The following is a 13249-nucleotide window of genomic DNA, read 5'->3' on the forward strand; positions in this document are numbered from 1 at the left end:
TCAGGAAGAGACACAACTATTGCCTAGGTAATTTCTGAACAGAAATTTTGTTGACAGCCTCCATTCAGGCTGGGAACTTTAGAGGAATGACAACATAAGAAATGAGAGATTTCATGAAAATCTATACCAACGGGGACAGTCCTAATTACCCACTTTAGCTGCTAAGAGGCCTCTGGAGAGATGTCTTAGATGAAGGCCCTTTAGCAAGATCAAGAAACAATTTCCCACAGGACAAATTGATGAATAGAAATATGGTAGCTATTCCTTTTTTTTAAGCTCACAGAGTAACAAGCCTTAGATAAATAGACCATATTGGATCATTAAGGAGACATGAAAAGTCAAAAGATACTGGCATGATTAAGTCTGTGCTTTACTTCTAATGATAAAAAACTTACATTTTATGTAGCCTTTTGAGCAACAGATTTATGTGGTCATATGATCAAGCACATTAACCTACAGAAACCATTCTATGGGGGACTCATCTGTCTTAACTTTTGAAACATATATATACACAGGTGTAATAGCAAACCATGCATGCTTTTAATAAGATACATTTCATGAGTTCTCAGCATTTCCACAATGAACCCATCTCAGGCTCGGCCTCAAAATGATAAATGATGCCAACATCTGAATAAAATTTTATTCCTTACAAATGAAAAGCAGTAATTTATAATGCTATGCTTTGGATATAAAGCCAGGACATCTCTCATCCATCACCCAAAATAAAACTGTTATTTTGGAACTATTTGAAGGCAGTCATGCTGGAAACTTTGGCTAACCTTTTTAAACTCTAAAGTTAGGCACCTAAATCCATATTTAGGCATACATAAGAAGCCTCATTTTTCAGAACTGCTAAGCACCCCAAATCCTACCAAAATCATTGAGAGCAATGAAATGGGCAGTCAGCGTTGAAAATTTTGGCCTAAACACCCCACCCCCCATAGCAGCTTACAGTTACTCATAAACATTTACATTCCCTTTTATAAAAACACATGTTGTCTGTTTTCATATCTAGGGTCATTTACTTTGCAATATGACTCTATAAAATTTAGCAAACACTGCAAAATCCTATAGGAAGAGAAAGCTTACTAGACAACTTCTGATTTAAGCAATTTCTGAATAAATAAGATCCAAACACTTGTCCAAGACACCAAGGAAACCCAAACCTTTTGGCTTGTCAAAGGTCAATATTTTATTTAACATTGTTTTTGCTTGCTTCTGGACATCCTGGTTTCAGTCTTTAATAGGTTCTATTTCATTAGCAATAAGTGATTAAAATAGTTGGCAAAGTTATAAGAAACCTTGCTTTTTTAAAATATGCTGGGAGGCCAGTATCACATGCACTACTGCTTCTCTCCCTATGATACTGAGGAACAACTCCAAGACTTAACATACGTCTACACTGCAATTAGACACCCTCAGCTGGCCCACGCCAGCTGACTGGGGCTTGCAGAACTCGGGCTGTGAGGCTGCTTAATTGCGGGGTAGACATTCTGGTTCTGGCTGCAGCCTGAGCTCTGGGACCCTCCCACCTTGCAGGTCGTAGTTCCCAGCCCAGAAGTCTACACTGCAATTAAGCAGCTCTTTAGCCCAAGCCCGGCAAACCCGAGTCAGCTGGCCCAGGCCAGCCGCTGTTTTTTAACTGCAGTTTAGACATACCCTTAAGCTCCCAGGCTTTTAGTCCCACACCAATAGCCATCCCTCCAGAAACTTTATAATCTTTCTCCAGTTCCATTCTCTTATTGCAGGCTTCATAACATTATTACACTCCATATATTAGACAATCTATTATGACATCCACTTCGGGCTTGATGCAGGTAAAACTTGCATTGTGATCAACAGGAAATTTGCATTAACACCTACTGCAGGATTGAGCCTTAATTTTCCATGTGGACAGACATGATATAAGAACAACTGAAGTGGTTTTATTGCCCACTAATGTTTGTGAGCCATAGGATGTTATAATCTACTGTGGAAAATAATTAGTAGATTCACGGATTATAAAGCCAGAATGGACCACAGTGATCACAGTCTAACCTTCTACCTAATGCAGATCCTAGGGCTTCCCTGAGATAACGGCTGGTTTATGTGGGCTTCCATCATCAGAAGCTAGGGTGCATGGCCGCCAGCAGTGGAAAGTCCGCCAAAGGGGGTTAGTTTCACTGAACAGTGATTATAACCTCCTCTTTCGCCAGGGGAGTGGGTGGAAAGAACTGCCCAAACAATGGGCTACTGCTGGCTAGCGAGGGTAGTGGTCAGTGAAGGTGTTGATTCACTGCATCCTCTCACCAGCCTCTACCTGCTGGATTTGTATGAGAGCTGCATGGAAGATGGCAATTCTGCTTCACGGCAACTTTGGAGGATGACATTTGTTTTTGTTCCACACTGGAACCAAACCAAAATCCATCTAGCAAAAATATTCAAAAGGCTGTGTGTCAAAATGGTGGTTTTCACATTGAAAACCTGAGCTTTTTAATTCAGCTCTCTCTTTCTGTCTCACTACTTTAGAGGTGTGATTCCACTGCTCATACACACAAACTCGCAGTAGCTCTTATCTAGCTAGTGCAAGTATAAAACGGTAGAGTAGCCACGTAGCATGGGCAGTGGTAGCTATGCTCGGCACAAAACTGCTTGAAACCGGCAGGTACATCGCTATGTATACTTATGCTAGCTTGATGACAGCTAGCATGAGTAAGTGTCCATGAGCAGAGGAAATCACACCCTTCGCGCCTAGTGTAGACATAGTCTAAGACCAAACAGCCCTGCACCCAAAAAGCATTCCCAAAGAAAAGTTTGCTGAAACAGATACATCTCCACAAAACGTTTCAACTTTGCCGAAGCACAATATTTTGATAAAATTTTCTTTAGTTGAAAATATTCTGATGAGCTCTAGTTCTTGTGAAGCTCTCAGACATTAAAACTGCTGCCGGCACAATCTCTGAGGGAGGGCAGCAGTGAAAATATCTTGTGCCATCCCGCAAAAGTACCTCCCACATCTGGCCTCCTTTAAGAAAGGAGGCTCAATTTGTATCTCCCTGTGCTAGCCAGGTTTAATCTAATCCAAATCCTTTTGCCTTTAACCCTTCCATAAAATAGATAGCACAGCAATATATATTTTCCAAATGTGCCATAAAATTGTTATGCACAGGTGCAAACTTTGCTTTAGGGGAAAAAAAATCACTGAAGATGTTAGCTCAGTAGCTTCAAAAAACAAAAGAACAACCTTGAGATTTAGCATGCTAAGAGATGGCATCTAAGTGATGAGTGGGAGCTGGAAAAGATATGGCTGGACATATGGCATGAAGGTGGTGTTAAATGACACAAATAAAAATGGTTTCAGAGTAGCAGCTGTGTTAGTCTGTATCCGCAAAAAGAAAAGGAGAAGCTAAAGTGGATGGGAACCTGGGAGGCAGTGACCATGAGATGGTTGAGTTCAGGATCCTGACACAGGGAAGGAAGGAGAACAGCAGAATACGGACCCTGGACTTCAGAAAAGCAGACTGACTCCCTCAGGGAACTGATGGGCAGGATCCCCTGGGAGAATAACATGAGGGGGACAGGAGTCCAAGAGAGCTTTCTTTTAAAGAATCTTTATTGAGGTTACAGGGACAAACCATCCCGATGTGTAGAAAGAATAGTAAATATGGCAGGAGATCAGCTTGGCTTAACAGTGAAATCCTTGCTGATCTTGAACACAAAAAAGAAGCTAACAAGAAGTGGAAGATTGGACAAATGACCAGAGAAGAGTATAAAAATATTGCTCGGGGATGCAAGAGTGAAATCAGGAAGGCCAAATCACACCTGGAATTGCAGCTAGCAAGAAATGTTAAGAGTAACAAGAAGGGTTTCTTCAGGTATGTTAGCAACAAGAAGAAAGTCAAGGAAAGTATGGTCCCCTTACTGAATGAGGGAGGAAACCTAGTGACAGAGGATGTGGAAAAAGCTAATGTACTCAAAGCTTTTTTTGCCTCTGTCTTCACGAACAAGGTCAGCTCCCAGACTACTGCACTAGAGGATCCTGGGAACTACAGGCCAGTCAGCCTCACCTCAGTCCCTGGAAAAATCATGGAGCAGGTCCTCAAGGAATCAATTCTGAAGCACTTAGAGGAGAGGAAAGTAATCAGGAACAGTCAGCATGGATTCACCAAAGGCAAGTCGTCCTTGACTAATCTAATTGCCTTCTATGACGAGATAACTGGCTCTGTGGATGAGGGGAAAGTGGTGGACGTGTTGTTCCTTGACTTTAGCAAAGCTTTTGACACGGTCTCCCACAGTATTCTTGCCAGCAAGTTAAAGAAGTATGGGCTGGATGAATGGACTATAAGGTGGATAGAAAGTTGGCTAGATTGTCGGGCTCAACGGGTAGTGATCAATGGCTCCATGTCTAGTTGGCAGTTGGTATCAAGTGGAGTGCCCCAAGGGTCAGTCCTTGGACCGGTTTTGTTCAATATCTTTATTAATGATCTGGAGGATGGTGTGGATTGCACCCTCAGCAAGTTTCCAGTTGACTAAACTGGGAGGAGCAGCAGATACTCTGGAGGGTAGGGATAGGATACAGAGTGACCTAGACAAATTAGAGGATTGGGCCAGAAGAAATCTGATGAGGTTCAACAAGGACAAGTGCAGAGTCCTGCACTTAGGACGGAAGAACCCCATGCACCGCTACGGACTAGGGACCGAATGGCTAGGCAGCAGTTCTGCAGAAAAGGACCTAGGGGTTACAGTGGATGAGAAGCTGGATATTAGTCAACAGTGTGCCCTTGTTGCCAAGAAGGCCAATGGCATTTTGGGATGTATAAGTAGGGGCATTGCCAGCAGATCGAGGGACGTGATCGTTCCCCTCTATTCGACATTGGTGGGGCCTCATCTGGAGTACTGTGTCCAGTTTTGGGCCCCACACTACAAGAAGGATGTGGAAAAATTGGAAAACGTCCAGCGGAGGGCAACAAAAATGATTAGGGGACTGGAACACTTGATTTATGAGGAGAGGCTGAGGGAACTGGGATTGTTTAGTCTGCAGAAGAGAAGAAGGAGGGGGGATTTGATAGCAGCTTTCAACTACCTGAAAGGGGGTTCCAAAGAGGATGGATCTAGACTGTTCTCCATGGTAGCTGATGACACAACAAGGAGTAATGGTCTCAAGTTGCAGTGGGGGAGGTTTAGGTTGGATATTAGGAAAAACTTTTTCACTAGGAGGGTGGTGCAGCACTGGAATGCGTTACCTAGGGAGGTGGTGGAATCTCCTTCCTTTGAGGTTTTTAAGGTCAGGCTTGACAAAGCCCTGGCTGGGATGATTTAATTGGGGATCGGTCCTGCTTTGAGCGGGGGTTGGACTAGATGACCTCCTGAGGTCCCTTCCAACCCTGATATTCTATGATTCTGTGAAAAGGGGTAGTTGTGGCAGCTTAGAGACCAACAAATTTGAGCATAAGCTTTCGGGAGCTACAGCTCACTTCACAATATGTTCCATGAATCTTCCAACCCAAAATCTAAGCTTCTTACTGACAGGCCCTTAGCAGAAGTATCTGTGAACAAAAAGAGAGACCCAACTCTGATCTAACACCACTTCTACACCAGTAACTCCACTGATCTCAACAGTGTTAGCTCTCTGATCTATGAAATCAAAATCAGGCCATATGTAACTTCAGAAGACAAAGCCATTGTCTTCATTTTAATCCACAGTGACAATATTCAGGAACAGTGATAGCTTACGTTTATATAGCATATTTCAGTCTAAACAAATTCCGATAGGATCACAATCTAATGTACCTACATTTGTAGACCTTCTGGACACAGAGTACAAGCCATTTGCTGCAGATTTCCAGAGGTGCTGAGTCCACAACTCCAAATTTATTCAGTTATTCAGCAGTTCTGAAAAATCATGCCCTTAGGCTTTTACCTGACAGAGTGATGGAGAAGTATTTCTGTATAGCTGGTTATGACATTGTGTTTTAGTTGATATTATTAGTCAGTTGAGGTTGGTATTGTGCTTTTTAGCAATTTAAGTCCATATGCCCTGAAAAAAATACGATGGGTGTCCATTTAAAAATCTAAAAATAAAACTCTTACAGTTCTGCTGAAATGCAACTACCTCTGGGGAGGAGGGAGTCAACCAGCTGGCTCACAAAACCTTGCAGAATGCTGCCAAGAAAGGATATTTTGACAGAATACTTTGGGGCAAACCTATACTTCTGAGACATATCACCAAAGTTTATTTAGTCAGGACCTCAGCTTTGAAGGTCTCATTTAACAGACGAGTTCCTTTCTGTAAGTGAAGTGATTATGGAAGGACTGCACAGAAAGCTTCACAAACTGAAATTACAGCACAGAAAATATTAGAAGTTAAGTTGGTCAAAGATCAGGTTTTGAAAGAAATCTTCCCGATCTGATTCCCTCCATTTGGACCTGACCCTGCATGGTGCTGTGCAGATCAGCACGTCGCAGGCACGGGCTTCCTGAAATGAAAACTATTTATCTGTTGGATGTAATGTAGCCATTTTTATTGGGTTTCTTTTGTTTTATATCTTGCCAGGCCATTTCCCAAGTGTTAGGATTTCAGGGAAGAGGGGGGAGATAGTACTTTGCCTCCTGTCATTTTACTTTCAGCTGCTTGAGATAACTTCCTGTAGTAATGCCACAGCCTTCCTCTCTCATGATTGCCTAACATTTCCCTAACTTCAAATCCCTTGTGCCATTCAGAACAGTCAAAAGAAAGAGGATTTGCATAGAAGTGTCCTGGCAAGGACTCAGACAACTGAGGCCATGACTGGTCTCTGCACTCCCTCTCCTCAGAGTCTCATCATGCATGGACACATTTGCTTGGGGGAAACAACAGGATTTACTGGCATCATTTTCTTAAGCCGCTGCTGTGACCTATGTTGAAAATACATAATGTAGATTCCAGTTTGTTTTAATGAGAAATGATGCCTCAGGAGAACTACTGGATTTGTGTACAGTTATTCTCCTGTGTAGGCATAAAGGGCTGTATTTACCAGTAATTGCTAACACCAACAAATGGATATAAACTGGCCATCAGGAAGTTTAGACTTGAAATTAGACAAAGGTTTCTAACCATCAGAGGAGTGAAGTTCTGGAACAGCCTTCCAAGGGAAGCAGTGGGGGCAAAAGACATATCTTGCTTCAAGAATAAGCTTGATAAATGTATGGAAGGGATAATATGATGGGATAGCCTAATTTTGGCAATTAATTGATCTTCAACTATTAGCAGTAGATATGCCCAATGGCCTGTGATGGGATGTTAGATGGGGTGGGATCTGAGTTACTACAGAGAATTCTTTCCTGGGTGTCTGGCTGTTGAGTCTTGCCTACATGCTCAGGGTTTAGCTGATTGCCATATTTGGGGTCGGGAAGGAATTTTCCTCCAGGGCAGATTGGCAGAGGCCCTGGGCGTTTTTTTGCCTTCCTCTGCAGTGTGGGGCATGGTTCACTTGCTGGAGGATTCTCTGCACCTTGAAGTCTTTAAGCCACGATTTGAGGACTTCAATAGCTCAGACATAGGTTAGGGGTTTGTTACAAGAGCGGGTGAGTGAGATTCTGTGGCCTGTGTTGTGCAGGAGGTCGGACTAGATGATCATAATGGTCTCTTCTGACCTTAAAGTCTATGATTCTATGAATGTTGGTGGAAGTCCCTGAGTAGAAAAACTGCTTGTAGACCAGAATTCCCGGGCAGAAAATGGCTGTAACCATACCTGCAAGGAGGAAAGGGAAGGAGTGAAAAGGGATGAGCAGAGCTGCAAAAAATGAATAGCGATTTAGCCAAAAGGGCAGATAGGATGCTACTGCAGAAGTGCAAATTCTCAAGAGGTTTATGCCCATGCCAGGAAAGAAAAATCCCTGGGTGAGTTACCCAGTGTAAACCCAGCCTGCTCTCCACCCCAAGAAACTTCTGCTTCAGTGCAATGGGTTTGACTGGTAGGTTACAGCCTGGAGGCTGCATATTTACCACTAGTTCTCACATATGGAGCCAAATTGTTCCCTTAGTCTAAATCCCTTTGTAATAGATGTGAGAGTTAATTGGATAGTAAAAATCCAAAGAGGGATTCACCATGTTCAGATTATTGTTCATGAGGTCATTTAATCTGATAGGCATAAGAGTTCAGTGCGCCAATGGCTATTCATGAAAATATTCACAATTCTAAAAATAGCATTGTCTGAACATTTGTCCAATTCAGAATTCTCCTGTTCTTAGACGTTTCAGCTATCAAATCTTGAAGGAGAAATAATTGCATCCAATTTAGGTTACTGGCCACACAACAGCCCACTAGTAAAAAAATGCAGAGCTTCCAAATAAACAGCAGGATAAAATCATTTGTTCCCTACTTCTAATATATTCACTTAAATTGGAATCCGCTGATTAATATTTCACAAATAGATCAGAAAAGGGAAAAAATAAAATAAATGTATTGTCTGAAATATATAGGCCAAACAGCTGTAATAGAATTAGACCAGGGATTAATTTGAGCCACTGTAGTCTTTTTGGAGAGTGGGGGAGTGTTTTATTTTACAAGAATTACCTTCTGTTATCTTCATGTTCTACCCTCTGAAAGTAATCAGGAAAGACAGTCCTCTGGCCATACTCTCTAACAATTTTTCCACACTTCCAGACACCAGTGGTTTAGAGAAGAGCTGGCTATAAAGGGTTTGGGGTGACGTGCTTGTGATGGCACAGCCTGAAGAGCGGTGAGAGGTAGAAATAGTGTTTTAGACAACGAGGAAATTCATTAGAAAGTGCTGCCTCCCCTCTAAATGAAGAAATAGGGTTTAGCTTCTAAAACAGTTTCCTTGGTGACTGGTTGATTGATCTTTTCCTCCGTTCACTTTGCACAGTGGAGCCATTACCACGACTGAGCCTAGATTCTCATCACCTCTGCTGTTTGCTTAACTGGTCTTCTTTCAGCTGTTAGGCTGATTATGATTTGCCATGAAATGTAGGGTTATTTCCTTTAAAACAAACTACTCTGAGGTGAAAAATTAATTCTGGGGCTGATCTTAAACTCAAGTCAATAACAATTTGCACCAGCTGAGGATCTTCTCTGGATTTTGAGTAGAAAAAGCACCCCGTGCAAATGAACGTCTCTCATTTAACAAAAACATACAAGTCCCGAAACGAAGCAGCAGTTGCAGGTGTCATACATTCTTCAGGTCAGCACATGTGCAGAAGATTTTCTTGGCATCTCTGCTTGAAAAAATGTATCTTATAGGGCTGAAGAAAATGTATAACTCTCTCTTGCTATTTACCTGGTCTCTAGTGCAGCGTCTGAAAGACACTGCCAGGTTGCTGTGTTGCAGGCCAACCAAAAAAGAGTAAGTTCTTGGAACATGTTAACACAAAGATCCCTCTTTTATAGATAACTTTATTTTCATGGCCGGAAAAGAGAGATCAAAACTGCACAACATTTCCTGGATTATTCCAGATGTTTTTGGAGGTGTCCACGCTGGAGTCATTACAAAGAAAACTCCTACAATGTAAAACGTAAGGAAATGGGGTTACTTGCCCTTGTCTTCCAGGAAAGACAGTTCACATCTCCCAAATTCTTCCATATCACTCCTGGGTCTGTGGGATATGTGCTGTTTATATACACCCCTGATATCCCACCAGGCTTTGCCAGAAGCTAGGAGTCAGGATATGACTGCCCAATAGACTACAAATCCTAGCCTTCCCTGGATTTCAGAGATGCTGGCTAAGAACTACCATGGGTCAATGTTATCTCTCCCCACTGAAGACAGAGGAGAATTCCATCCAACAATGCTCATGGAATTCCAGCCTCAGGCCATAAAGTCAGGGTCGATAAAAACAGATTCTTATATGAAGCCTACACTGTTTTTCCAAGGTCACCGTCTGCCCCTTCTCCAGTGACAGTGGCACCATTCCTTGTCCTGTACATATGCTTAAAAGCAAGCCTGAGATAGCGTGAGATTAGCTCCTCATAAATTGCAAAGAGTCTGTATACCTCATAACAGTTACTGGTTTGTGAGCGCAAACATAAAATAGGTACATTTCTCCTGAATTCTGTACGTTGCTTGCAGCCTTGATGCATGGCTGTGCTGTTCAAGACTATTCAGTTCAATGGGAAGACTCAGCTCAGAATTTCTCACTTGTCTGATTATAGTTACCATTGCCATGTTAAGATGAATACTGCCAGTAAACTAGAGCTAAAAATATACAAGGGAAACAGAGACTCATGCTTCCTGGTGTAGACTCATAACCTACAGAAAATAACCTCTTCCCCAGTCCTAGCAATGGGCTTGAGGCCTTGTGTAGGGTAGAGGCATGTATCTTTCACTCAGAATCCACAATTAACCTACACTCAGGAGGTAGGACACTGAAGTTATGGTCCAATGGCCTGATCTGGTGTGAAAAACCTTATGTCCCTAAATTAGTGTTCTAGGGATAGCAGCTTAATTTTAATGGAACTGCTTCATTAGCTTCTCTCTTGCTTCAGTAAGACATTATACATCCGTCTCAAACCCTGTACAGTTGGGCACAGCTTGTGGTGCCCTGCATTAGAACTGTGTTGAAAGTCACATCTTTGTGCTGCCATGGCAGAAGAGCATAGCACTCTTGGAGTTCAGGCTCAGCTAGTACACCGGAGAGCTTTTATACAGGAATCAGTGTTGAAAGTTCTCCTCTCGCCTTTTATTTGTACATGAATTAGGATTCATTATAATCTCTGAGTGACAGAAACTCAGTCGTAAGCAGTTAGAAAAACGTCACATTTGTTCGCTTTGTGTTAATGCCACTGACTCAAAATAATTCATGCTGCTCCAGCCAGATGGTAGAAAGAGGGTGCATTGTTGTTCTTTTTTCTTCTTTCTAGCGGGCATCCTAAATCCAGCAAGAAAATCTCCAGATGGATGAATACTCTGCATCCAATAAGCATGGGCTGCTCAGTTAGAGAACTGCTTTGTAATTTTGGTGGCAGGTTGCACATATTCATGCTTTGGATGGGCAATGAAACCCCCTAGCAATTGTTATTGGACCTGTTTGAAACCAGAGCTCAATTCCATTCTCACACTGGTGAGAATTAGAAAGAAACCAGCTGAAGTCAAAGGAGTTACACTCTCACACAACGGGTGTAGGTGAGATCAGACAAAGGCTTAAAAAAATTGAGCAAAATGAGAAATGTTTAATAGTTTTTAACTGACCTGACTTGCAGTGAAGAACAAAGGACAATACCAGACATTAGGAAAATTCACTTTCCTGGGTGGGTAGCTGGATAAAATTTCTCTATATTAACCTGTGGCCTTTTAAAGCATCTGTTAGTACTTCCTGGGCACATGATCCTGTAGAGCCTACTTAGACAAAAATCATTGAAGTTAATGGAAGTTTTGCCTGAATTAAAACTGAAGGATCAAAATTAATAGAACTGTGAGAGGATGTAAGATCCACTTCACAAAGGACTTTGAAATGTCTAAATCTGGCTTTGTTCTGACTTAGAATTCTCCAAGAAGAAAATTTTAAACAAATTGTTTGGGATCAACTGAAATATTTTTTTTCAGTTTCTACTTTTAATTTTGAATGCTCTATCATAGAAAACAAAATTAAACATACTCAAAGTGAAAAGTCATTTTAAAACAGAAAACCAGGACATTTCCACATTGTTGGAATCTTTCTGATTTTCTCCCAGAATGAAAGTCCAGCAAAAAAATAACCAGATTTCCCAAAATGCTTCAAACAGAACTGCATATTCTGATGGAATATGGTTCTGTCAAAAGAAAAGGAGGACTTGTGGCACCTTAGAGACTAACAAATTTATATGAGCATAATCGTGAGCTACAGCTCACTTCATCGGATGCATTCAGTCATGCATTCTGTCAAAGTTCTCTGACCAGCTCTTTTGTTCATTACTTGTTTACAGAAATGCAACATGCTAAGACTGTGCAACATTTGTGCAAGGGAACACAAAGACATTTTCCATAAGTGGTGAAACAGAGGTTATATGTATTATTACCAAATAACAGGAGTTATTTGCCCAATATGAATACTGGGATGTAGGGGCATGACAGATAGAGACAGAAAGTTATTGGTTATTGTATGAACAGAACATCCATAGTTATATTAGATAAGTAATAAGAGACAAACTCATGTTTCAGCTAAGACGACAACCACTAAATGAGAGGAGTTAAGAAGAAATGTCTTATATACCATAATTGTCCGTCCTGGAGATTAATGTACCTTCCTCTAAAGTACTAGCTACTGTAAGATATTATACTGGAATAGAATTGACTGTACAGATCAAAGTGGTAGTCCATCTGTGTTTCTAGTGGGACTGGGTGGCAGGTTGGGAGCCAGGAAGGTATGTAGTAGGGGATACTGGCCACCAGCAGAAATGAGGTGAGTAATGAAAATGGCTGGTAGGACAGGGTTTGCCAGCAGGCAGGAACAAGGAGATTACTGAAACTGAGATGGGAGAGGGAATGGGGTAATGGAAAAAAGGTTAGGTGGCTAGAACTTCACGAAAGAATCCTGACTTGAGTGGAGATGTCCCAGCCTCAATTCCTTTAACCTTCAACGGAGGCTGTTTGTTAATAAGTGTGACAGCCAGAAAGACAGAAAAGGTCTCAACTCAGTATCACAGGTACTCATTTAAAGGCGGTTTTATATACATATACTTGGACACCTGATCTTCAGCTACCTTTCCACTTAACCAGACAAGTCGTGTCAGGACAGAGTCAAATTGTCAATGTGTTAACGGGCAGCTGTTTTCTTTTTGTTTATATTGAGAGGGGATGGCAAATATTACAAATTGCATTGCTACTCTGCCTGTGTTCAGCAAAGTAACACAAACCAGTTTTGAATGTTAACAAGGTTAAGTTTTTACAGTTGAGTAAAAGAAGCAGTCTTCTCAATATATTATTATTTCTTTGAATTTTAAATACAGCTACAGGCATGCATCCTATGCTCTGGACACCTATCCTATAGGTTTGCAGCAGTGGCAGTTTCAAATTGCTATGATGTAGCCATGGTACATTTTCCCCATTTTTGTCATTAACCTGCAGACACTGTGAGAGTGGACTTCCAGTTAGGGCCTTCAAAGTCTCAAATGTATTTCTGGACATGCCTTTTAGAGGCTTCCTCAATACACTGCACCATACTATTCCACCACTGTTTACAATCCTTTCAACAGGCCTTTTAGATTGCTTGCTCAAGGCATTCCTTTCCCTCTATTTCACACGTCTTCCTCTCTTCACTGACTTGACTCTGACTTCCAGTGCATCCATTCTGCAC

Source organism: Lepidochelys kempii, chromosome 1, assembly GCF_965140285.1.
Source record: "Lepidochelys kempii isolate rLepKem1 chromosome 1, rLepKem1.hap1, whole genome shotgun sequence".
Taxonomy (NCBI): Eukaryota; Metazoa; Chordata; order Testudines; family Cheloniidae; genus Lepidochelys; species Lepidochelys kempii.